Source organism: Agelaius phoeniceus, chromosome 5 (genome assembly GCF_051311805.1).
Source record: "Agelaius phoeniceus isolate bAgePho1 chromosome 5, bAgePho1.hap1, whole genome shotgun sequence".
Classification (NCBI taxonomy): domain Eukaryota; kingdom Metazoa; phylum Chordata; class Aves; order Passeriformes; family Icteridae; genus Agelaius; species Agelaius phoeniceus.
In genome coordinates this window covers 30321895-30346993 of record NC_135269.1, presented here as the reverse complement: position 1 = coordinate 30346993, position 25099 = coordinate 30321895, and the positions used below count along the sequence as shown (strand labels likewise).

Below are 25099 nucleotides of genomic sequence, written 5' to 3'. Positions count from 1 at the left end.
CACTCGGTGAGGCTGAATGCCAGAGGCAAACCAGCAGGAACAGCAGCATCACTGCACAGCCCAGCTCCAGGACACAGGGCAGAGAAAGCCCAGGGCTGATCCTCCGCCGGGATCTCCTGTGCTCTGTGAGTCACCAAGGGCAGGTGTAGGGGATTGTCTGCTGCTCTCACCCATCCAAATCCTGCCTCTGCTGTGTTTTAGTGCGGGGGAGAGGGCTGGGTCCAGCTAGTACCAACCTTTTAGAGATTGCCTCGCTGACACAAGCTGTAAACGTGGTTTTCTAACACAATAGGTGGGTGTTCGTATTCTAATGGTGCTTAATCACAGTTTACATGGCACTTTATTGCATGGAACTATTATGGCAGAGCCATAATTTAAAACTGCCATATGCTTAGAATTATTAAATTAACATTTCATTAAGGCAAGGGGATACGGTGTGAGAGGGTTTTTTTCTCATTTTTTGACATTTCAAAATTTACCTAGGTAAAGAAACCTGAAACATTAATAAAAAAAAACCACAAAAACACCCCCAAGCCACCCTAGAAACATCCATTACAAACTACCCTTAAATTTTACACCTTTATTCCTCAAACACCTCACCATGGCAAAAGTAAAAGGAATCAAGCCATTTGCCCTCATCTATCCATACATCCACCCCTTAGAAGAAAACAATCTACCAAAAATTCAATGTCAAATTCACCACGGTTTTGCTGAAAACTTTCAGCAGAGAGGTGATATATTCTTACCTACAGGATGGGCTGTGCACATGATGGCACACTGACCATCAGGGTATGTCTCACACAACAGAGTCTCGCAGGCAGCTGGAAATGTCAGCCTTGTACTGATTTTCAGAGTATGCTAATGATCTTGGGAAGCCTTGAAACAAAATCATCCTTGTGTCCCACAACTCAACAAGCCAGTTCTGCTCAGGAAAACACTTAAGCACACGCTTACTTTTATACATATTTAATATATACATATATAAAATATACATATTTAACATATGCATATATATTATAAATCTACATAACACAGACAGATATACAGATATGTAGATATAAAGATATAAAAGGATTTTTGACTTTTCAAGTCATGGGGTTTTCATTCTAGTTTAATTGAATCAAGACCTCAGAGATGATGGAGAAGAAGCTAAACTAGAAAGACTTGAATGTTGAATTTCCCAGGGTCAAATCTTGCAACAAAAATTCTTTAAATAATTTTGGCATGAATTTATATGGATTATCCCCCTAATGCACCAAATTTCACTATGACTGCTCACAGATTGGAGTTCTTGGGCTTCTTTCAAAAACCCTCTGACTTGCATTACAGTTTAATGTTGTCGTATATGAATACATTCAACAACATCTTTAAGCTATTTAAATCCAGATTAGTATTTTCCTGATCCTTAATTATATCCTTTCAAAACAAATTTCCATCTGTTCTTTAAAGTTTCCTTCATCTTATCTTGGGAAAGAGACATAACAAAATGCAGTCTATTTCCTTGATAACAAAATAAAATAAAATACAACTCCTCTTTATAAATTCTACCCTTTTCCCAGGTTTAGAGGAGCCTCATTTCTTCCATTCTTGACAAATAGAAAGGCAAGGCATTTGTGATATTTATGAGACTCCCATTTTCACAAAAGATGAACAAGGTCTTTTCTCACACTCCTAGACTTAGCTCATAGCCCTTTTAGCCCTTTTTTTTTTTTTTTTTTTTTTTGACTGGAACTGAATTCAAAATAAAACAGTCTAAATATGGTCAGCATAACCTGACAACATTTTTCTTAGTTATCACCATGATGTTCCTATCTTACCTTTTGAAAATATATCTCTAAAAAATAGGTTTAACTTGTAAAAAAAAATAGAAATCTGAAAGATAACAATTTTTTCACACTATGGACACCAAACTACTTCTTTTCTTATATGACTACTAAAACTCCCCTACAAAGTGGTTAAGCTCTGACAGGCTACTTATTTATTTATGTAAGTCAAAGCAGTGAGATTTAGATCTTCCAGTGACAAGAGTGAGATAATATTGCCTTCTACCTTCCATGAAAAGTACCTCAAAAGATACATTTGTTCTTCGGCATTTTCCATTTAATTTTTTAAAATGAAATTAAAATCACAGAACTACAAAATCACATAAAGAGTGTGGGTTGTAAGGGACTTTTAGAGGTCATGTAGGTCCACCTCCTCCTGCAATAAGCAGAGACATCTTCAACTAGGTCAGGTTGCTCAGAGTCCCATCCAAACTGACAATGAATGTTTCCAGTGATGGGGCATCTACCATCTCTCTCTCCAGTCTTCACCTCCCTCACTGTAAAATATTTTATTCCTTTTATCTACTCTGAATTTACCCTCTTTCAGTTTAAAGCCATTCACTACATGTCCTTGTAAAACGTCCCTCTCCAGCTCCCTTATAGGTCCCTGGTATGCACTAGAAGGTGTTACACGCTTGCTCTGCTGCCTTTTTTTCCAGGCTGAACAGCCCCAACTGTCTCAGCCTGTCTTCATAGAAGATTTGTCCCATCCTCTGATCATCTTTGTGGCCCTCCTGAGGACATGCTCCAATAGGCTTTGCTGGCACTCAGCACCCCAGAGCTTGATGCAGCACTCCAGGTGGGGGTGGCAGCACAGTGGAGCAGAGAGGCAGAATCACCTCCCTCAACCTGCTGCCCACTCTGTTTTTATTACAAAATAATTTCCTATGTGATGTGGTTCTAAAAACCTGTCGGAGCTGAGGAGGGAGTAACCAATGAGGAAGAGCTTAAGGGTAAAGGGCAAATCTACATGCAGAAATGCTTGGGGGCAAACTTACATGATGCATCATAATTCAGTCTCACATTGGATAATATGAGCTTTAAGTGAACCTTATACTGACTTCATTTCAGTATTGGAATGACCATAGTGGGGGAAATACGCAGGATCTCTGCACTTGTTGTCTGCTTTACACTGACACAGTATGGATTAACAGAGGGCATAGCACTGTGGTACTGAGCAACATCAGTTCCTTCACTTATTTCAGTGAGGTCTTAATTCAGCTGCCCACTGATAATAATCAAGAATTAACATTTCCAGCTGTTGTAACCTAGAGGGCATGGCATCGATCTGCACAGTGGGTGAAGTCTTATTTTGCTGCCAAGTAGGAAATGTTTTGGAAAGGTGCCCATCTATTGTTCCCCTCACAGGAGACAAGCATGGAAAGTGTAGGGCCCAGGGACAGAGAAATTCAGGGTCTGCAGTGTTCTGTCACTGATGTCTTATTTATTATGTCTGTAAGAATTCATTTTTCCATGCTAAGAGTGAAAAATAGTAGTTCTCATATTTCCCAAACTTTTAATACAAAATTTAAAGGCAAAGAAATTCCAGAAAAAGAACTATTGAATCTTAAATAACCTGTAAATGATGATAATTAGTATTTTCCAACTATCTACCATGCTTGTCAGGCACATTATTCTATCTGAAGTACAGACTAAAGCATTTAAATAATAGCTTTTCCAATTCCAAAGATACATGTAGACTATGTTAAATATTTGGCAGAAATCCAGACAAATCTCATGTGGAAATACTATGACCAATCATGAAATTGCATTTCCTGCCAGAAAAGTCAATCCATGCTGGAAGTCATTTATTTACTGGTGAATAGATTTTTCTTTTGTTCCATCCTGAGATATAGGAAATTACTGTAAACAAAAGCTCCATACCTCTGTTTGGCCAGTGTTCAAATCAAGGTTAGATCTGAAAGCACAGCAGATGCAATTCCACTAAAGCTTACCCTGTTACAAGGCTCTAAATCAGCAGGTATAGTGGCTGGCTCACAAGTTAGGGAGGTAGAGGTCAATAAATTTACAGCTCAGGGTGAAATAGAAAGTATTTTGTAATAGTCTTTGAAAAATTACAGAATGCGATGCATAATTAAAAGCAGAAAATACACATGGATAGATCTTCACCAGACGTAAACAAGCATTTTCCAGAGGAGCTGTACTGCATTCCCAAGGTTTCTGGCTTTCGTTTTATTTTTAGGTAGAGCTGTCAAGTGAATCCTTCCTCAAACATTCTCAAGAACTCAAAAAACTCAACTCACTGATTTTTGTGATGGCCATCTTCATGAAAACTGCTTTTACTTCAAAATTTAGAAAATCTTGGTGATGAATACAGCACAGACTATGGCTGTGGTGCCCTGCAGTGCCAGGATGCCATTACTGTTTAATAAAGACGGGTGTATGGATACTTAATGTAAATCATCTTGTGAATGCAAGGAATAGTGAGGTGATAAAGGTTGCTAATGGCAAAGTGATTCAGAATAATCAGATCTACAGTGAGCTGTGAAGAGCTGCAGAAAGCTTTCACATTACTGGAGAGACAGGGTGATAAAATTGCAAATGAAATTCAATGTTGATAAAAGCCAAGTGCTGAGGAAAAAATAACTCCAAGTCTACATTTTCTAGTGGTACTCTACCTCTACTTCACTGATACCAGCTGTCATTTTTTAGATGATTATCTAATTGATACATATTTAACTAAATTCTGAGCAATTGGTCTGTGCTTGTCTTTAGCTTTTAAAGCTGACGTTTCTCTTTCAGATCTAAATATCCAAGGAGTCCAAGAGCTTGGGGATTTTTTAAACTACACCAGTTGTCTAATGAAAGATATTAGTTCTGCTTACAGATCTCATCCCATTTAACTGCATATGCATAATGAACTCTTCTCATTGTACCCCTTGAAGACATCCTTGTTTTGTCTAGACCCAATCAAGAGACACTAATGAAATTCGTATATTAACGGTATGTACGTGTTTGCATAAAATATGGCTGTGAATATGCATATTTTTGTAAAATAACAGGTCTGATGTACTGGAAATATTCACACACAGATTTATGAAGTGGGTTCCCAGCTGAAAAGAACATTTTACTCTCCATGAGTTAAGAATGTAGGTGTTCTGCTGTGAGGAGGAGATATTCTAGAGAGGCAGGGCAGGTTAACAGTGCAACAAATGATAGAACAAACTGTCTCTTGAATAAAGCACAGCTAGTGGGTGCTTCCACAGGACACAAACTCACAAGGTATTGTTTCAGAATGTCCCAAGAATAAGAATACACTGTCCATGCCAGCTGCACAAGCCACTTGAAGGGGTGGTAATAAAGGAAGTATCTATGCAAAAAGTCTACTGTGTGTCAAAAATGCTCTCCAGCCTCCAGAGATCATAGTGGGAAATGTAATCAAACCAAAATAGTCTGGGAGAAGGTTATGACAGCTCTAAATTTTATTACATTTATGAATGTGATGTTAATGTCATTGTGAATAGTTCTCTGAAAGTGCCATTTCAGTGCTCAGCAGCACTCAGAAAGGCAAATAAAATATGATTAACTATTGAGAAAGGAGCAAAGGACAGGACAGAAAGCATTGTTAAGCCCCTGTATAAATATCTGAGGTTCCATAGCTTGAAAACTACCCACAGTTCTGCTTATGTCATCTTTGATGGCACTATATAAGTGCATGGAAGGATGTCCAGCACAGTGAAGTCTATGGAAGGGCGACCATTTGAGGAGAAATGAGAACTTTCTGCAGAAATGCTTGAGGGAGGTAAGGGTGCACCATAGACAAACCCATGAAGGACAGGTTAAACATGGAAGTCTGGATGCAGTCCCCCAACATGAGAGATCCCTAAACCACAAATTGCTGGAAGCAATCACCTTGGTTCACTTCTCTCCCAAGCAGATGCTGCAGATGAGCTCTGGCAATGAGCTCCAAGGCCCAGACTGTACTTTGACATGCAAGTGCACGTCATGCACAGCGTGCTACAGCTGAGTTTTTCCCATGCCAGTACACTCAGACACAGAGGAGAGCAGCAGGTCTGCTGTCATTTACTTACATTTGAAAAATTTGAACTTAAAGTCCTGGAGAGTATTTCTGGCTCTATTCTCAGGGTGCTTCAAGATGGAGGATGGATGGATCTTGTTGGTCCAAGATTGTTCACCTTTAGTGCAGCACTCTGGTTAGGCAAGTCGTTGCTGTGGGTGGGTTTAGGACAAGCTTTGTTCTTCCTGGTTTTTCCAACTGGAAAAAGATTTTCTCTTGTCCCTTGGACAAAGTTTTGGTGCCTTGGTGGGAGATCTTACCACATTACTGAAGATTAATTACTGTATGAATGAAGGAAAACAAGGAGATGAGCCCTAGAAACAAATCTTTCCAGCTGCAATAACCACTGCACTAGGAGTAGCCCAAAAATGCAGGCCACTTCTATTATTCCTAGGAAACCAGCCCTGCTAGCTACCCAGAAGAAATACCACTTAGAAGTCTATTTGAAGTATTCTATGTTCCTGAGTATAAACTATGTTTTTTCTTCACCTTACCTCCAACAAAGGGCTAATAGGCTGTACAATTGCTATTAAAGTATGCTCTTTGTTATTCCCAAAAGACTCTGGGGACTGGGAGAATGATTTATTGATCTGTACTTCCTCCTGCTGTGTGGTCTAAAACAGTCCTATTATGCATCATTACAGATAGGTCCTGGTGAAGAGGAATAATAGATTATCACCTGACCAAAAAAAAAAGAAAGACATTAAGCACACCTTGTCTCAGAAATATTGACATTGAATTTTATGGTTGGGTAATAAAGATGAGCCACATATAATAGTAATAATTTTCACAAACGTCCAAGCTCTCTGATTTACACTGCCCTGATAGAGGAGTTTGAAATTAAACACACACACAAAAAAAAAAAAAAAAAAAAAAAAAAAACAAAAAACAAAAAACAAAAAAACAAAAACCACCAAACAACAACAACAAAATAAGAAGAAAAAAACAGAGCAAAAAAAGACTCTAAATGTTGGAGGTTTATTGGTTGAACACCATAAAGAGTCCATTCATAAAATTCCTGGCACTCAGAAAACAGTCAAACTGTAGTCTAAAACAGTCGAACTATAGTCTGTAAAAATACTTTACATTTTACACATTGCTTGTTACATCTTTCCCAGGGTATTTGTGTTTTTGTCTTTTCTCTCTTGAAGGGAAAGGAAGGTGAGCCACTCAAGTTTTATGATATAGGTATGCTAGAAGCATAGATACAGGACTAACTTGCTCCCACTCACGTTGCTGCTGCAGTCTGGCCTAAACAAGGTTCAGACTGTGAATCCAAGCAAAGACTTACTTTTGCTTTGTCTGCACCAGAACATTGAGACTATAACCTATTTTACTTTCCTAAGTTTACTGCTCTTTTTTCTTTCTCTTCTAAGATAGTATTACAATGAACAAATGCCCAGTCCTTTAAATTAGAAAACAGAACAGTTTACAGAGTATAAAATGCTCAGTCTATGCTAAGGTATTTAGAAAGGTCACATTTGCCTGTGCTTAGTCTCTCACACCCACATTCACATATCTTCAAGGACTCAAGAGGAAAATAAAATATTTTTAATTGTATTACCAGACAGCAGGAGCAATCTCACGTCTTTCAGACAGAGGTAAGCTCCATGGCAGGACTGTGACTGAAAGGGAGAGAGCTGCCCTTTGTTATGTCTACACAGACTTGCCTTCAAGCAAGACTGAAGCCTGCCTTGGCATTCAACCAGCCACATCAGGGCTGCATCCAGTTTTGCTCTTTTCCTGTTAGGCAGGTCAGCTGGTGGGCAATTCCTGCCACTGGCAGGGGCAGCTCTGGGTGAGGGGGATGTCAGTCACCAGAGCAGCCTGGCACATGTCCTGCTGGTCTGTCACCAACAGCACAGCTCCAGAGGTGAACATCTGGAGCCAGCTCTGCACCAGCCTGCCCTGGACCCCTGCCAGAGATCAAGGGGGGTGGACACATTGCAGCTCTGGACTGGGAGCTGTGCACTGCCCATGTGGAGAAAATGGTCCATGTTTCACACCAGCTGCTCCAGCCCAGTCCTCTGGGAATGCAACAGCTCAAGAGTGCATGGTTTTCCAATGTTTTCATTTTGACACGGGCTTTATGAAAAGTTCTTGCAGAGCTCCATGTGAACTAAGCCATCCTGTCTTCTGTCCATGACTCTTGCAAAGCCAGATTCCCTTCAGATTTTGTAATAGCTTCTTATTTTGCATCTCCACTTCCATAGCTGTAGCCATAACACAATAATATCCTTTTGAAGATTGAAAAAGAATTGCTGACTTTTATAATTGTGTACTGCAACTGCCCCTCCCCAAATACGCTTCAAGACACATTGTGAGTTTTGAAAACTTCTATTCAAACATTTGCAAAGGAGAAATGTTTAGAAAGGAAAACTCTCCAAAATAAATTGCTTTGGGGGAGGCTAAATAAAATACCCATGGAGATTCATGGGAACAACTATTGTGAAGTTCAACAGGCTCTGAGTCATGGGCCACAGACCACTGGTACATGAATGAATAAATGAGGAGGTGATGAAATCCATCAACTACATCTTTCTAGAGCAGGCTGAGGTTTGCTTTCAGATGTGTCAGCCAGCTGGAATACCAGGGAAGAGCCCTTAGGTTCTGCTCACACCCTGCGTCTTTGGAGACACCACCCTCAGTTGTTATTAAATATACAGTCCCATGGAAAAAGGTTTTAACTGCAAGAACCTGATTAAGAGTCAGGTTGTGACATTTAGCTTCAGGCTTAAAATTGTGACTGTAGCCTTCTCTGCACTGCTCCAGACAGACCATGCCTGAGGTGGCAAAGTCCCTTCCCCATGGTTTCAAACCCTGTAGTGTCAATGAACTGGTAACTTCCTGCCATCTGGCTGTGCTTTTTCCTATCCAGAATTCCAAATAAAGCAAAATTAAATGCATTTTTTCCTTTTTCTTGGGTTCTTTGTTGGGTTTTTTTTTTTTTGGTCATTTACACCTAAAGCAAAGATGTGAGAAATAAGCATGTTATTGATCAATTTTTCCTGGCACAGAGGTGTTTCCCCAGGTGTGTGCTGTGATGATTCTACTGCTGTGTTAAATGGGACAGTAATCAGAAGGAAGGGGTTTGCCAATATCTACTTCCTTCATCTTGAGCTGAAACCACAGGAGCTGACAGGAGAAATCTTTAAAGCTGTCATTAGGTGAATAATGATAGTTATTAAATCTGATGATTGTCCAGTCACACAAACCACTCCTGGAGACTACCTGTAAATGACTGAGCCTTGGAGAGAAAGCAGGGGGGAAGATGAGCAATTTGGGAACAGACTATCATCTTTTAATTAGACTAATTAGAAAACTTCTAAAAAGAAGAGAGAAGTTGTCAGACTGCTCTTTTTACAGAACAGGTGGGAAGATCTGGAAAAAAATTACCAGATTGGATCAAGAAATGAAAAACAACACAGACTTCCAGAAAATAACATTTGTGCTAGAGAGAGAATGTTTATTTCCTTACAGACTTAATCACATGGAATAAAAGACTGTTGGAAAACTAGGGGTAGGAAAAGACTAAGGCTTTAGCATTTTTCTTCAAAGTCATGTAGGGGATACTTGATGAAGTCTGTAGTCTGCTTCAGCTGTAAGGTTGTAACCTTGGAACTGGAATATTCATCATAAATGAGCTTTCGCAAAGAGCGCTCTGAAGTTGAGAATTTTGTGAGGAGTGTTAGATCAGTTTCTGAGAGCCACAAGCAGTGTGTTAAAAGGCCTAAAAGAGCTCCAGAAACAAACAAAAGCAACTAAGGCAGCTCAGAACAAAAGAAAAGCCAGAGAAATGGAGAGAGCAGCAGCCTACTCAGATTGAATAATGGTTTGAAGGTGCATGGGTCCCATGTGGTGGAGACCTCAACTCAGCATTTTCCAGCTGGAGATTTCTATCTTTTGGTTCCAAATGAAATGTTTGTTATTCTGTTCTTGTGCCAGACTTGATGTAGATATACAGATACTGCTTGATCTCCTCAGCTAACATAGCAAAGCACATGAATATTCCCATTCAGAGCAATAAATCTATTGGCTTTATTTGACAGGGTTTGTGAGCCCAATCCAGCAGCACTTGCTGAGGACCGTGAAAGTCTTTCCCCTGTCATGAATGGACAGTGGTTTGGGTCTGCTAAAGGTAAGTATTTATGCTTACCTGGCTGTTGTGAGAAATAAGTAGCATCCTTTTACGAGAAGGAAGTACAATTACAGCATCCAAAGAAACCCTGCCCCTCAGGCTTTCAGCATGCTTCCCAATGAACGAAGCCTTGTAATTACCACTTCTACTTGTGAGAGCTTGCTAATATTGCATGGCTAAGACTCAGAACTTAATATCTCTCTTTCAAAAAAGCAATAATAACAACAAACAAACCCCTGTAAGCAGCCTGTGGCTTAGAAATGATGCTGTGTTTCTGATGTTATTATCTTAACATGCAAATATTTTTATCTCCTTTTCCATAATTTTTTTCTTGGTTTGCTCTGCTGGTAACACAAACATGTAGCTGATCTAACACAAATAGCTCAGCTATCCCTACAGACATGTGTCTCATCACAGCTTCTTAAGTAAAAGGATCAGAAGGGGATGAAAATCAAAAGATTTGCTCCTTCAGAGGAGGATTGCTGCACCTGGAAAGAATGAATGGAGGACTAGAAATTTTCCTAGTGCTCAACCATGACACCTTTCTGCTCAGTTGTTTTAGGCTCACAATATTTCCTTCACTGTCTGATACAGTAGCAATAATAAACTCCTTTCAAAAGAGCTGCTCTTGTGAATAAAGTGTCATTTCCTCTAACAGGCAAGGTATAGACTAAGTATTATTATTGTATTTTTATTAGAAGCATATGGATGTTATGATTCTGGTATTCCCTTTATGGGTTCAAGAGTATTATACAACTGTGACCTTTGCTCATTCTGTCCCTGGCTTGTCCCACATTCCTCCAAGAAAGGGGATTAACACAACCATGCAGCATTTGCCATTTAGCCCCTGCAGGACTAGTTCAGTAAACAACATGAATTTATCAGAGGGGAGAATCAACTGTTAAGTTTTTCTGTAGCAACTATAAAAATTGCTTTTGGCATCTCTGGGTTATAATGAGATAACACTAAGAGGACTCTAATGACCGTACATTTAAAGTTTCATTTGAATAGTATAGAGGATGAGGTCTAGATTCAAATAATTACAAAAGCAAGCTGAAGAATACCTGCTGATAGAGGAGGACTTTCTGTACTCTAGGGAAGGAATTTTTTGAAAAATTAATGTGCAGCAATGATCGCCATGGGCAAAATTTAGTAATACATTAAACATTAAATTACTAGAAACCCTAGCTGTCACTTATTCACCTAACAGTGCTTGACTTTGTAACCTTTAGTTTTTCAGAATTTCTTTCTCTTTCTCTACTACTGATCTGGAAAGGCTACTTGTTCTGGGAAATGGAATTTAAAAAGCATTATAAATTATCAAGTTCATTTTCAGAAGAATATTTTTCATACTGTGGGACTTGAATCAAATGCAAATTGTTTTTCACTGATCTTCTCACACTGCTGTTTAAAATATAAAAATGTCAGAAAATGGATTGTTTCTTCCTCCTAGATAAGTGTCCTGTCATAGATTATTTTCCTCTCTTGGATAGGTTTTATTCTCTTTATAGGGTTTCTAATACAAACTCAATTTTCTACTTCAGTATTAGTCTTTCAAAATATTGGCTGAATAACAGAGTCAACAGCCAATCATATCCGGTCTTGTGAAATATCTTTATAGATAGTGTGAGTTTCTAAAAATCTGTGAAAATTATGAAAAGTAAGAAGCTTCCATACCTGAGGTTCTTTTCATTACTGGCAATGTATTTAGGAAATATAAATGTCATGAGCAATGACTTAACAGAGTTCGTTTGCTTTAGGAGAGAATGTAGGATTGTTTTTTCTCCTTCTCTAACAAATTCTTTTAGCAAGTTGGTAGCCTAAAAAGATTCTTTACAATTATGTTGTTAATTTTTATTTTTTATATTATTCATTATTTTAATTAAAATACTTAAATGTTCCTAAGTAGTCCTTTCTACAGCTGATATGCCTTTGGCTCATGTAGTTCTTGCTTTGGTAGTGATATTTCATGAAACTTACTTTTCATTTCCTGCTTGAGAATTAGCATGGAGTAAGCAAGGAATATTTTGCAATGTCTCCTTGCTGTGCTCAGCTCAGGCAATCCCAGTGAAGTGTGCCTCCCCCACCACAGTCCTGAGGGAAGGTCAGGCACCTAAAGGTCCTGTCCATTTGCTCCATGCCAAATTCCCTTCTCAGCACGCATGTCTGAAACAGCAGCAAGCTTCCAGGGGTTTTCCCTTGTCCAGCACATGAGATGATGAGCTGAGAGGTGAGGGATCCACTTCTTAGCCTGTGTGAGAAAGGGCAAGAGAAATACCAGAGTTCAGTGTCTCACTCATTTACTTGCATGTTTTGACACTATTTTTGTCTAAATTGTATTTCTTGGCTTGATCTTGCTCTCCTTACAAGGAAGCCTGTTATACAGAATCTGTTGCTATTTGCTGATAAAAACATCCGAAAATCCCTTCCAAGTGTGTAAAAAGGACATGCCAGAAAAAGTGGAAGAGGCAAAGGTGGAGAAAGACAAAGTAGAGGATGAAGACTTGTTGCTGCAATTTATAATTCCACTGCCATCACTTTGTCAGCAGCGGGGCAGCACCGCTCCCCTTCCCATGGAGCCAGCCTGGATTTTACTGGCCTCCAGGTCCACCAGGACAAAAAATTTTGAAGACAACAAAGCAGAATAAAACACATCCTGTGACTTGTTGAGGTGAAATCTGCAGCACTGTGCCCCATCCCTGGTGCTGGTGAGTGAAGCAAGCAAAGAGGCTGGCACCAGTGCCACAGCAATGGGCTGGGTGGATGAGCAGCAGTGCTGCCAAGGGCTCGCTGGGCTGCAGCACAGTGCCAAGGAGCATCCCTGTGCCCTGATTCCTCAGCCTCCCCAGCAGGAATTGGTACTGACACCCCCTTCGAATGGACAAAAACACAGCAAGCTTCCTCCTGTCACCTCCTTGCTCACTGCAGCACTCAGCATGCCTCACTCCTGACTGAGCCCAGGCACAACTTCAGGCTGATCAGATTGACTTTATAACAAGGCACAAGGAAGCAAATGGACCCTGCTTCTAGAGTTTTGTAAGGAAATTTGCAAGGAATTTCAGTTTTAGGAGGAAATATGGGGTTTAAAGGAAGGAGAGGTTTTTTCCTTATTAACCGCACCCAGAAAGGGAAGGTGTTACATCCTTTTAACAAAAACAGGTATTAGTAGCTATTGTCAAACCCACTTGAAAGGCTCTGGTGATTTGCCCCAGCACAAAGGCTGTACTGAATACTGCATTAAGAAAACTTGGCAGTTTAAGCATTTTCACACTTGGGACTTAAACTTCTATTTAGGTTTTTATTTGCTACAACCCCAAAGAGTCTACAATGTCATGCCTGAAGAAATGATTATAGTTTTATGTGGAACAGGAGCTGTTATGAATCGGAAGACAGATGCTAAAAACTGAGTCAGATAAAGTTACCTACTTTGCACTTGCAAGATAGCACAACGCCTTCTGCTGTGTTGCAATCTTTTAATCTCTGTCAGCACATCTTGTACTACAAAATAAGTGTGATCATGCATATGGATATATGGGAAATATTTATTTTAAGTAGACTACAAACTGCCATACATACGTGTAAAATATAATTTTAAAGTGCACTGTAAAAGAACTACTTAAGGATTACAGAAGGTTAGCAGTATTGAACCATCATATGCTAAAAATATCTTGCTATCTTGCTCTAGATAACTTTCTGAATTAATTGTGCAGACACCAAAACATAACCTAAATACAATAATGCCATTTTTTCTTTTCAGTTCCCGTGCATTTATTCAGATGTAGAATTTATCCATCTGTAGATCACAAACACATTCATCCTCAGCATCAGATTTCAAATTCATGACAGCACCTATCCAAAAGTAAGTTAAACAGGGAGAAAATCTGGATAGGGCATGTGCTCAGTGTAGGTAAGCTCAGGGGCAGAGTGGGGAATGAAAGGTGTAGGGAAGCCTCTTCCTTCGTGGTTTTGTTGCATGTGCCCTTCCTCCAAGGCCTGTCTCTGGGCCTGGGAGCACAGCCCATGGGCAGGATGCTGTGCTGGGGGTATTTCATGAGCACTGCTGGGTGTGATCCCATAGTGCTACAGAAGCATGTTAGAGTCACAGTTTGCACGGGTCACTCCATGGCTCCAGGTCTCAGAAGAGAAAACCTGAGCTGTTACAAGTGGTGAGGCATGGGACAGAAGGAGCTTCATTTGTCTACAAGAACCCTGTGTAACTTTCTTGAGTGCAAAATTAGCTTATAAGTGATACTTTTTCTGCAGTTACTGCTAGCCCTGCCAGACCTTTGCTACAAATCGTTTGTGGAAGCCTAAAATAGCTCCAACTATAAAGCTGATGAGATGTTGGGACATGCACGTTTCACACATCAACAGTTTCCATTTATGGGTGACTGTGTATTTTGCACTGCTTCACTTCTTAGATGTCAGGGGCAAGAGGGCTGCAGAAGCACAGTGCTTCCTGGGGGTCAAAGAAACATGTCTATAAGATGTCACCTGTTCCCACTCACCCAGAAGATAAATGGGGATTAGTTGGAGTCTAAATCTGGGAAATGCCAGAATAAATTTTTCTGGGAATCCTTTATTTAAAGTGGGATCCTTCTTGCCTAACTTGCAGTGTCTTTGTCACCATCCACACACCCTTTTTGCTCTCTGGCAAAGAACATGCATTTCCAAGGTATAGTGAATTTTCCCCTTTACAGACTCATTTAAAACAGGTCAGATAAATTGCCTTTTAGAAGTGCCTGATTCTAATGACTATAAGAGGAGTCTAGACAATTAGGTCAGAGACAGAGGTCTGTGCTGTAAACTTTTAAATGAGGAGGAAGTAACCTCATCCTTGTATTCATAGGGCAGTGGCCACACTGGACAGACCTTCCCTTCTATCACCTTTTTCTTTCAGACAAATTCAGGAGTGACTGTGCTGGATTATAAACAAAGGTTTAAGTGAGATTCCCAGATCTCACTTTTGATTCCACAACATTAAATTCTTCTGAATTCTCACTTTAGTCGCCTGTAGCCTTTTCTGAATTTGGCCCTTGAAATCTCTGCACACTGTCACACCTTACCAAATAAGACCAGTGGTGGTCTACACTGGTGCATCATGGCCTTTATCTCACTAAGATATCCATACAGTAAACTTCATCCCTTTGGAACCAAATGTGGCAAAAAATGTTACTAATATGGATGGGCTTCTCTGAGCTGAGTTGTAGCACTTTATTATGGCTTCGATCAAAATAGTTGCAAGAAAGAGTTGTCCTGCAAGACCAAAACTTTCAATGCAATTACTGGAGAGGGTTGTATCAATTTCAGTCCAAACCACATTTGAGTTTCCCAGGATGTTTTTGTGTGTGACCTTTTAGCATGCCCAGGCACTGCTTTTGATCCTCTCATTATGCCCAAAATGCACAAATAAATGCACAGATGTGTGCAGGCTTGTAAGCATGGCCAGACCTGCTGCCTGCCTTATCTCTTTAGCTAAGGAGAGCTGTGAGAAACAGCCAGACTGGGAGCATTACCCTGGATAAAATAAATGGTAACTTTTGCTTCTGTCCTACAACAATGCCGCTGTAGTTCTGGTGGCTGGGATTGAGGACTGTGACATTGCTCCTGGGCCAGAGGAGTACCCAGCTGAAAGTTAGGCTGTAGCCCTGGGTGTGCTGCTTGGTGGGAATGCTGTAGGGAGCATCCAGGCACTCACAAGCCTCTACAGCCACTTCTGTAGTGCCAGCACAGCTGTCCACACAGATGTGTCGTGAACTTGGGATCAGGGTGAGAAAAAGGCTTCACCAGGGGCCAGGAGAACACTGCCCTGGCACAATGGAGATAATGGGGACATCCAGAGGGAGGAGGAACAGTTGGAAATAGGAGAGTGAGGATTTCTTAAGAAGCCATGTCTGGCCATAGTCTGACCTGACAGAAGAGATTTAGGGCTTACTAGTGATTTCAATCAATGGAAAAGGCAGTCTTAAAACTGGTCCAGTGCTACATAAACTCGATTAAATTTAGCAAACTTAGTGCATTTTGGATCTCATTCTCCAAATGGGTGAACCTTTTTCTTTTCAGTAATATGAGATATTGTCTTTCTGACGTCAAATAGACAACAATGCAGTGTGTGAAAGAAAGGTATTCATGTCACAGCTGTTCTCTTCTCTATAGTTATTCCTTTTTCTCTTAGGTTGTCATCAGATACTTGTGGTGTGAAATTAAAGAGAGGCTTGTAGACAGCTGCTGATACATGCAATATGCTGTTGGATTTATTTCAGACTGTGCCCCAACTATATTTTTTCTTACCTCCCCCCTTTCTCCTCTCCACCAAAAAAAAAAAAAGAAAAAAACAAAACAAAACAAAACAAGGCAAACCATGTTTTCATGTTTTGCAGGAAAAGGAAAAAATAAATCCTGAAAAGATCAAGTGTGTGCTCAGGATCTGATCCAACACAATACTAAAACCCTTTTAAAGTCAACTGCATCCCAAACAGCATGTTCCTCCTGGTAACCTAGACCTTGAAATGGAAATTCTAGCAGAGCTGTGACTATTACTAATGCACTTAATACATTAGGAGCTCGATTTTGAATGCCTTGAGCACTTAGTCCCCCCTGCTAAAGTGGATCAGAGCTGTGGTGGTATAGTGTAGCAGGAGCAGTCCCATAGTCTTTGTGACCTTTTGTGAGCATTTGAAACAGATTGCATTTAATGATTTTAAAATGTCAAGGCCCATTTCAGGCAAAAAGAAAGAAATCAAATAGAGTTTCTGGACAGTGTTATCTTTTGAAACAAGTCCACAGACATCCTCAGACATAAGACACTGGGTTGAAATATAATGGAGGCTGAATACATTATATTTCTGAATCAGGTCTCAAAAAGAGTAATTTCAAAATCCAGGCCTGCAGAATAATAATGTTACAGTACATGCCTGCCATAATTTGCTTTTTAGCTCATTCTGAATTACCTCAGCACAACCAAGTAATTCATCAGTGCATAAAGCGTGCAGAGACTGGATTTGTGAATTATGCATGAAGGATTATTTTGCTGTGATGTTCTGTGCAGTGTACACTAGAAAGCTGCACTCGTGGCCCGTGGTGCCTGGGTGTTGGTTTGTGGAATATATGGGGTCTTGTGCTATTTTTGAAAGCACAGGCAACTGTGATATGACGGTAGTAAGAAAACTGCATCAACACTATAAATAAATGATGGCTTTAAAATATGAATCATGCCATAAATAAATGATCTCTGTTTCCTCACATTCTGCCTCTCTGGAAAGTGAGTTAACTGAACGTGTTATTCGCTATCCATATACAATGTGACCAAACAAGGTTGTTTACTTCACAGGCAGATTCACCAAAGAGTACAAACTTGACATGTAACCAGTAATAAAATAAGAGTTGGTGACATTATTTGTCTGTCTGGTTCTGGCATGCCTCAGGTTTGAAGGAAGGTCTCTTATGATTTCAAATAAAGATGCAGAATTGCATCGTTTGAAGAAGGCATCCGAGTTAATCATCGTGATTAAAACAATAATAAGAAGTAATTTCTGATGCATTATATAGTAATCACAATAATAATAGCATGTCGAGATGAAGCTAAAGCTGCAGGCATATATTGGGTGATGGGACTGTCTATTCACATTTCACAAACACTAGCAATGAAAGCAATAAAAAAATACAAGAAATGTAGTATTAATGCACTATTTTTAACAAGTTAGCTTGGCCATTGCAATTATCGAGCTGGTGGAAGAATATAACTCATATAAAATATCTTGAAAAGTTCACTAATATTTTTATTTTAGGAATGCTTTAGGAAATTATGTCTTTCTAAAATTTTGAAACCATATGAAGGTGTCAGTTGATTTAGGAGATTTTTGGCTTTTGTTGCTTTGTCCTACATTTTTTCTTTTCTCAGTTCCACCTTGGAAAGCAAGATGATTCACACAGGGAAGGAAAACACTATAGATTTTTCTATATTTGATCGATAACTGCATTTAGAAATGCAAGAAGGTAATTTCAGATTAAGAACATCATTTTTCACTAAAGTGTCAGCACACTTTATAGAATTCTGACCTTTTGGTTATATCTTGTAAGAAAAAATTCTGTTTGCTTCTCTTGTCACATTTGATCTCGCTCAGCCTAAGAGCTAGTAATGCCGATTTTGAGGGTAAAACATCTGCGTGAATTTTAAGGACTGGAAAACATTTTAATTTTAGCAGTAAACAAATTGAGGCTTTAACCATTCATCTGCTATTTTCATTCACCTATTCTGTTTAAAAGCAAGTGATCTATTCTTTATTGGAAAAAAAAACATATTGATATCTATTTCTTTAATCTGCTGTGTAGTTTACTCCCAACATTTTAGTCACAGATATTTACAAGGAAAAAACTACAAACTCAAAATTGATATGGGATCACTGCCAAAGATAAATTTAATTTGTGAGGAAATACATGAGAGGTATCAGAAAAAAACATGAACAGAAACCAGCAGCAGTCCCTAGGATGCCACCCCCAACCTGCAAGGTGCAGGAAAAAATATCCATAGGATGACCATGCTGACAACAGCCAGAAATAGCCCATTGCTCATGTGCTGCCCTCAGGAACACTAGCAACCCTATGCTTGAAACAGAGCCATTTCCCAAGAGCTCTGCTAGGGCCACTTGCTGCAGCAACCATTGCTGATGCTCATCCTGCCCAAGAAAGTCACTCCAGACCAGGACAAACATTTCAGCACTGTGGTGGTGAGGCAGATGGTCCCACACTGCCGTCACTTTCAACAGGCAGGAAGAGGATTGCAGTGAGAAAAGGGGACACAGAGCTCATCTCCTGCAAGCACCCATATCAACAATTGCTGGCTGTGGTGGTGACTTCCTGAAAGGAGAGCAGAGATAGTGTAGGTTGCACTGTTTTCACCATCACCCCCAAAATAACCGCCACACGGTTTAACAAATGCCAGACTCTTGCCTGGTGTTAGTTGTTTGGGGCAAATGAAGGCCAATCACTGAGGATAGCCTTTTCTGGGTTACAGGCTCTGGGGCAGGATTTGGTTCAGGCCTGTTTAGCTATGTCGAGGCTGTGAGGGTGGTGTGAGCTAAGTCCTGGCTTCCACCCTGTGTTCAGTGAGCAGACACAGGCAGAGGCAGACAGAGGCACCTTGACAACCTAATGTCAAATTATTGATAGATAATTTGCATTCCTATAGATAAGCTGGCCAAATTCCCACCCTTAAAAATCAGGCTGGATTTTGAAAACAAACAATCAAACAAAACCCATTATTAGAGGAAAACTTCCCAGCTGATTGTGAGCCCTTGCAAATATTTCTGTATATATCTGTGAATATCTGTGATGTGAAAGTTAATAAGTGCTTTTAAAAATAGGCATGACAGAAATATTTTTTGAGTCCCATGTTGCTCAGCTAGGCTCTGAGAGGGTGATGATTGCTCTACAACAGGTCCTCTAGCAAGGGCTGACATTAGCCTGTGACTACCCCCATGCAGAGAAGTCAAACAGCCTCCTCTTTCCCCCTGCAGCCAAGGAGAGAGTTCTCTTTTGGCTTCATACACAGAGGAGGCTCCTACTGCTGATGCTGAAAAGGAGCTGTGACGTATGTTGGCAAGATGAAATTCTGCTCTAATTCCCCCATGCTCTAGTTAGGCCTATGAAAGCAGCCTGTGGTTGCTCTTCTTTAAAGATGGTGTGAGCAGCTGTACATTGTGTTCCTGTCTGATCTCCATCTTCATAATATTTCTATCAGTTGCCACTGGAGTGCAGAAGTCCCCAGCACTCACAACCCTCAGCCCCTCCATCATTTAAATTCAGAGGTGGTAATGGTCTTGGGAAAAATCAATATATTTTAATAGGTATTTCCTGAGGTTTATTAAGTATGAAACAGAACTGAGACATTCACTTATTGTTTATATCTGCTGTCAATATTGCTTTCTTTTCTTTTCTTTTTTTTTTTTTTCATTAAACCAAAGCAGATGTGAGTTAGTCGTTGGCAGAGTTCTGAAAACAGTGCCTGGTGCCTCTTTTGTGGCTTGCATAGGAAGGCTGCAACAAACATTCACATTGTGTCACCCATCCGTTGCTGCCATTGTTGCCAGTGAAATAGCAATGCTCTGATAAAGGGGTTACCTCTTAGATTTCATTATTCACAAAATAAAACAGTGTTCTGAGAAACCAGTTCCACTGAGCCACAACAATTAATCCAGCTGAAGGTCTGGCCCCCCTATGCTTGAGGTGGACTCAGACTAGAAAAAAGGGCTGTCTGGCTAATACAAGCGTGCTCTGTAGCCTTTGTCAAAACAGTTTTTATTCTCATAGCATGCAAACCTCAGGCATTATTACAGGGTTTCATGGAACAGATGTTCTTAAATTTGCATAATGACAGACAGACTGCCTTTTCTTTATGAAAGGTCAGTAAAAACCAGTGCTACTGTTCAGCCAGTGCTGCCTTCGTTAAGCAATTTTAGGACAAAACTGCTTTGTCTTTACTTACTGTTTTCATGACCACTGCTTTACATATTTCAGTCAGACAAAATTAAGTCTAAATCATTGGCTTATGTGACACCACATGGCTGTCTGGCTTCCCCTAATTCCTAAACATCAGCCACTCTTGCACAATTGTTCAAATAACAGGATCAAATCCTTAGCTTCAGTAAGACAGAGGAACTTCAGGGACACTGGTGAAGCTCTCTTGGTTGTTGCTGTCTAACTGAAGCAGCTTTACAAAAGAACCTCACAAAACTGTGTGTTTTGCCTCATTTTCATTCCCTTCCTTATTTATTGTGTGGGTAATTTTTTCCCACCAATAAAATTAAATTGATGTGATGTTTCTAAGTAGAATACCTACTTCTCATAAAGATGATTGCTATTGAGCAACAAGTGCCCCCATGTATAAGCAAGATGTCCTTTTATTGTGATTTGTATGTGCACATCAAATAGGTGATGGGATGGTTTTAAATCTTCTACATCTAATGTCTCAGTGATAGATAAATTCCAGCACGGAGATTCCCCAAAGAGAAGCGCATGTTTGCCTTCAAGGCAAAAACCAGCTTTGTATTCTAGTTAGCATGCAGCTGGAGTATCATTGAGAAAGCTCAGAGGTACAAAAAGTCCTCATAGAAGGGCAATACAAAAATAATGCAATACTGTCAAGTCATTCTGGGAATGCTTGAGACAGGGGAGGGAAACCCTTCGCCTAAATAGAACATGGAAACAAGTACAATTTCAGGCTGTGAAATACCTTAATGACCAAATAATTGAAGGTGAAGCACAAAGTTATATCTTTTTCTCTAGGTAGCATAGTGTCAATTTTCAAGGAGATACAGAGCTTTCCACTATATGTCATTTTTTCCCCAGACCTGCACACTGGGTTTTGCTGTTACACTCCCCCCAGCCAGATGATGATGTCAGAAATTCCCTCTTGCCTATATTTCCAATTGTTCTGATACAACTAACAGAACAGGTGCCTGCCTTCCACAGGTGCAACAGTGCATGAACACAGAACAAAGAGCTTGCTATCAGAAGTGGGCAGACAATGCCCAGCCTCTGATGGCAGGAAAGAGGAGAAGGACAGTGCAGATTTGGTCCTTGAGCCGCTGGACAGTAACTTAGAAAGAACTCTGTTTTAAGTGAAAGAATACAAAATTACTGACAAAAGGATGAATACAAACATGCTGTCCCACTCTCCTTCCCTTGACAATCCAGTTTGGCTGAGATGAGAGGTGCAGCAGCCCTGTAAGCTGGAGTGGACACTGTCCCTCAGGGTACACAAACACAAAACAGCATCTTTTCTTTCCTTGAAGATCTGATCCCACTAGGCCATTGGGAGCCTGGATATGTCTCTGCTTCTTTCACACCAGCCATCTTAGATCTGTTGATCCCAGATGGGAAAGCCAGGGACATTCTGGGGAAGCTAGTTAGGTCACCTTATAGGTAGAAGGAGAGAGGACACATAGCTCCCTTCCAAATGTAACTCTGGAGAGGAGAACGTTTAAATAACTTGGCTGGTTTATTTCCTGGCTAGTGATAAAAGCTGTGGCCTGGTTATGATTCAGTCAGAGGAACTGAAACCATGTTATTTGCTCAATAGCCATACTTCCTAATTTAACATTCATTTTGATAGATCTTCATTTCTCAGACATGAGAGTTCACAGCATCAAGGTTCAGCACAAAGCTCTTTTCTCTGAATTATGCTTTTCTGTCCCTTCCACAGCCATTCTTTTCTCCTTTTCACCTACCTCTGTCCTAACAAATCTCCAAGCACCCTTCAAAAGCAATTTCAGCTATAGTGGATAAATGGCACTGAAGCCTAAAGCTCTTGCTGGTTTAAGTTTAAATTCCCTAAAATGTCCTCCTTTTCTTGGCTTGGTGAAAGATCAGGCTGCAGCAGCAGCTAGTCAACCCCTAGAGAATAATCATAATAATATAAATTACTTAGACCTGTGCTATGACAAAGATGGGTGAAGACATATCTATTTACAAAAAAAAAAAAAAATCCCAGAGTTCCTTGGTTCATGCAATATGTATCTTGCTTAAAAATATATAAATGCACATTAAGCCAACCAACTTTGTACTCACTTAGCAGAATTTTAATAAGACATGCTATATAAAACTGTTCTACAGTTTTTCTGTCATTTAAGGATAATTTACACGTTTCATAAATGTTTCACTGTTTACTCCTTAAGGCAAGTACAAGTTTCACTTGTTCTTCAAGTACAAGTTAAAGTTGTGTGTGCTACTAATAAAATAGGTTCCAATAATAGATCATTGGTTTGCATGATAACATAGGAGGAGGAAAACCTCAGGATTTTCTGGTTTTTGATCTAAAGGGCTGATATAGTAGTTGGGAAACTAAAATTCACGTCAAAGTTTAGATTAAGTTAACACTGTCTATTATATGATGCATTAGTTTCCCTCCAGGATATGTTCCCTGTTTTTTCCAATAAAATGCTCTTGCAAAGTGCAAGATAGGAAGTCCGTGACTACCAAACATCATCACAGATAAAATATTTCATTATGCCATATTTGCTTGTAGTATCTTCTACTAGGTCAGCCAATACTGTTGGACAAATACATGTTTCAAGATTTGACCTTTCTGTTTTTATTTCTTTAAAACAGTATCAGTTGACCTAACAGTAAATATTAGTTGTGTTCATAAACTTGTCTTGCATATATTCTGAAATCCTGTCATTACCATATTGTCCATCTCTGCCTTCTTTCAATGCCTGAAATTTGACTCTGCTAGCTTCCAGGCTGGAGATGCTCATTTATGAATGTCAGAAAAAAATCTGAAGAGTTTCAAAACTTCATTTTTTTCCTTGGCACTGGCAGAAGAAAATGAAACTGAAAACAATTATTATTATTTACATATTCATTGTATAACAGGGGATCTCGCAAGTTCAATCCCTGTAGGGCAAACAGGAATTTAATTTTCTAGGCTAAAATTTTGAAGGTTACCAGCTGACTGTAGGCTTCTACTTCAGCTACTGAATCTGTGCCTGTTTTCAACAGGGCTGATGTCACTTTGAAATCTAGCCCCTATAAACCTTCTTAAGGACGAATTTCAGGAATTTCTTTTTATACACACGAGTGAATAGTCTTGGAATTTGATCATAATACACATTAAGATGACCAAGGGTGATGAAAATTTCTAAGTCCTTTCTACAGTTCCTGTAAGTGAGGTTTAATGTCTTAAATCTAACAAAACAAATCTCTGTTCATCATCTCTCAGAAGCTGATTAGCTGCCCTGCGATAAGAATGGGATGTGAATGTAGTTCAAACAATGCCTTTTGCCAAGAGCTCTGGAGGCTGGGCAAGGTAGATAAAGATTTGGCATAACCTGAAATTTATCACTGAACTGTGCTGAGATTAGGGGGAGAGGAAGCTCTATGACAGGCTGGCCTTTTTAATCACACCTGAAGCAGGTTCAGTCAGCAAATAAAGTTGCCATGTCTTAATGCCACAGTCAGAGAGGTACAAAAATCATTTTGTATGACACAGGGAGAGGCCAAGTGGGAGAGATTCCACAGGAAGTGCCATACCAGCTCATTAAGAGATGTTTTCCTGAAATAGTCAAACAGAGCAATACTGGGGGGAAGGGGAGGTACCTGTGACTGAGATGAAATAATGACATGGCATGAGCACAGAGTAAGAGAATTCTAGTAATATTCAGGTCTAGCTGAAAGCACTTCATGAAGAAACTCATGAACACGATCCTAGGACTGGAATGTTTCCCTTCAGAGTGTTTAAATAAAAAATCAGAGGAATGTGCAGCTTCCATTTCCAAGCTGTGTTTTTTTCAGGCACTTGAAAAAAGATGCAAAAAATATTTAGTGTTCTAGGCACATTCCCAAAGACTTATACCATTAAAAGTTAAAACATAGTTTTTAGTATGCATGCAAACTTATAGTGATTCATATAGCAAGAAGTATTTGTCATATAATTTGATATTTGTATAAAAGTAATTTTAAGGTTTGTTTGATAGTTGAAACATTATGAAAATTAAAATTGATAACCTAAGCATTTCAGATTCAGAAATAATTGTGCCTTACAACTTTGTTTATTTGAGCAAAGAAAACAATGCTCTAAAAAAAATAAAAAATGTCAGACAAACTTCCCATGTGAAAATTAAGCTTAATGGAGCCTGAATATACACAGCAAAAACCAGACTATAAGAGCCTTGGTATGCCGTGTGGGAAGATTCATTCAATAAACCTAAAAACTTTCTGCTAATTTTATACCCAGTTTACAAGCTGGTCAAACTTAAAACTGTCACCACAAAAAAGTTATAGGCATGTGTATCTTTCAAAAAGAAAGTCTTCCTGACATTTCTCTGGTCATTTAAACATACAGATGTTTAACATAAACATAAACATGGGGGTTTTTTCTTCTTTGGAGAAGCCTAGATGGTGAAAAATAGTCAGAAGTCCAAAAAGTCCATATTTTTCACCTACCTCCTCACATTGCAGTGATACCTGGTCATATTTCTAATACATGTCCACAAACCCTATTTTCAAAGATTCTATTTGTCCTGAAGGATGCCTAAATACATTGGTCAGAGAGCTCTTCCAACCTAAAGGCTTTTTTTGTCCAGTCCATGCTCAGTGACA

The 25099-nt window shown here is 39.6% G+C and overlaps 1 long non-coding RNA gene across 1 annotated transcript in view; it reads right to left on the bottom strand.

The window, feature by feature from the left end:
• Positions 1-1704: 1704 nt before the first annotated feature.
• Positions 1705-25099, bottom strand: part of LOC143694132 (uncharacterized) — a 36298-nt gene continuing 12903 nt past the window's right edge. Inside the window, exons 3-4 of the long non-coding RNA XR_013182370.1 lie at positions 11981-12251; positions 1705-6143 (exon numbers count right to left, since the gene is read on the bottom strand). This is a non-coding gene — a long non-coding RNA (uncharacterized LOC143694132). The remainder of the gene's footprint in view (positions 6144-11980; positions 12252-25099) is intronic.